The following is a 1,991-nucleotide window of genomic DNA, read 5'->3' as shown; positions in this document are numbered from 1 at the left end:
GGAGTGCCCATCATGCCCTGTTTCGCTCACATCAGAGACTTTAAAAGCAGTCTTAATTATGCTTGTAACTGCAGTATAGTTTATTGTTTATAATAATGACTTGGGAAAAATGTGTGTATGTATGTGTGTGTGTGTGTGTGTGTGTGTGTGTGTACTAACATGTTTAATTTTTTTCCTGCTGCACAATGTAATAAAGATGGCATGACTGCTAAAAAAGGTGTGATTGCCTGAATTAAGAATCAGTTCTGTGACTCTTTCTGGGCGATCAGGATGTTGAAGTGAGGATGTGGTGTGTCCGCTGGAGCAAAATTCCGATTTCCATGAGTCTTCTCATAGGAGCAGTGATCAACTGTCCTGACAATAGAGGAGCCAAGAATCTGTAAATCATCTCCATGAAGGGAATTAAGAGACAGCTGAAGAGACTTCGTGCTGCTGGTGTGGGTGACATGGTGATGGCCAAAGTTAAGAAACACAAATAGGAGCTAATTAAAAAATGGACCACCTGGCAGTGGCAATTCGACAATAAAGGTCATTTGGAAGAAAAGATGGTGTGTTTCTTTATTTGAAGATAATGCAGGAGTCATGGTAAACAATGAAGTCCAGATGAATGGTTCTGTTATCACAGGTCCAGTTGCAATGGAACATGCAGACTTAAGGGCCAGGATTGCATCCAATGCTGGCAGCATTGTGCTATTCTCTGGTGTATTTGTAAAATAGATTCATTAAAAACTTTGCTTCAAGGAAAAAGAAGAGGAGGAGAAAGAAGGGAGGAGAGGAGGAAGAGGATAAGGAGGAGGAGGAGGAAAAGGAGGGGAAGGAAGAGTAGGAGAAGGAAGAGGAGGAAGAGAAGGAGGAAGAAGAGAAGGAGGAGGAAGAGGAGGAGGAAGAAGAGAAGGAGGAGGAAGAGGAGGAGGAGGAGGAGGAGGAAGAGGAGGAGGAGAGAAGGAAGAGGAAGAAGAGGAGGAGGAAGAGGAGGAGGAGGAAGAGGAGGGAGGAAGGAGGAGGAGGGGAGGAGGAGGAGGAAGAGGAGGAGAAGGAAGAGGAGGAGAAGGAAGAGGAGGAGGAGGAAGAAGAAGAGGAGGACGAGGAGGAGGAGAAGGAAGAGGAGAAGAAGGAAAAGAAGGAGGAGGAGGAAGAAGAGGAGGAGGAGAAGGAGGAAGAGGAGAAGAAGGGAGAGGGAGGAGGAGGAAGAAGAGAAGAAGGGAGAGGGAGGAGGAGATTTGATTTTCAGAAAGTTCATACTGAAAATGCTCTGTCTGTATTAATGGTTTCTGCCTGGTCTTGGCCGCTGTGAACTTTGAACTTTCTGAATCTAATTCAGAGGCTATTTGGTACTTCTTTGCATTTCTCCTCTGGTCTTCAACATTTTCAAAATTCTCTCTGGAGTTCAGGTTGGAAAGTAAGCAAGCAATGTGACACAGAAATAAATAAGCACTAAATTTCAGGCCATTCAAGGAAAGGGTGTCAATCTGCTTTAGATGAATAACATATTTATCGAATTCTCAGTGAAGATGGTGAAAAGAATTCCTATGTGTAGAGCAGGAAAAGTCAAAGAAGCCAATAAGTTTAAATATATATTCACATAGATGTGAATATGTATTTGTATGCATATTTATCTATCTTATACAGACATACACGCAGACACACACAGACACACATGCACACACACAGATATAAACATTTTGAGTAGAGCAATGAAACACTTAGGTAGAAATATAGAAAGTGAAAAGTTTGGTGAACTTCCTGGATTTATGTGAAATCATATCATTAAAGTAAATTATTACTATATTTTGCTTATAGAAAATATATTTATACTATAGAATCTTATTTCTACAAGAACAAATAACAAATATTTCTTACATTTTTTCCTTAAGGTGTTTTATAAATAAATGGGAATATAATGATTCTTGTGTGCTGAAAAACTCTACATGTTTGTTTAGAAATCTAGAAATAGACACTCAGTTGAGTCTCAAAGGTTATTTTCCTTATGA

The 1,991-nt window shown here is 40.2% G+C and overlaps 1 pseudogene; it reads left to right on the top strand.

Moving 5' to 3' along the window:
* The first annotated feature begins 270 nt into the window (after positions 1-270).
* LOC116895888 lies at positions 271-717 on the top strand (annotated as a pseudogene).
* Positions 718-1,991: the final 1,274 nt, after the last annotated feature.

Source organism: Rattus rattus, chromosome 3 (assembly GCF_011064425.1).
Source record: "Rattus rattus isolate New Zealand chromosome 3, Rrattus_CSIRO_v1, whole genome shotgun sequence".
In the NCBI taxonomy this organism is placed as follows: Eukaryota; Metazoa; Chordata; class Mammalia; order Rodentia; family Muridae; genus Rattus; species Rattus rattus.
The sequence above is the reverse complement of the archived record's forward strand: the minus strand, read 5'-3'. Positions and strand labels throughout refer to the sequence as shown.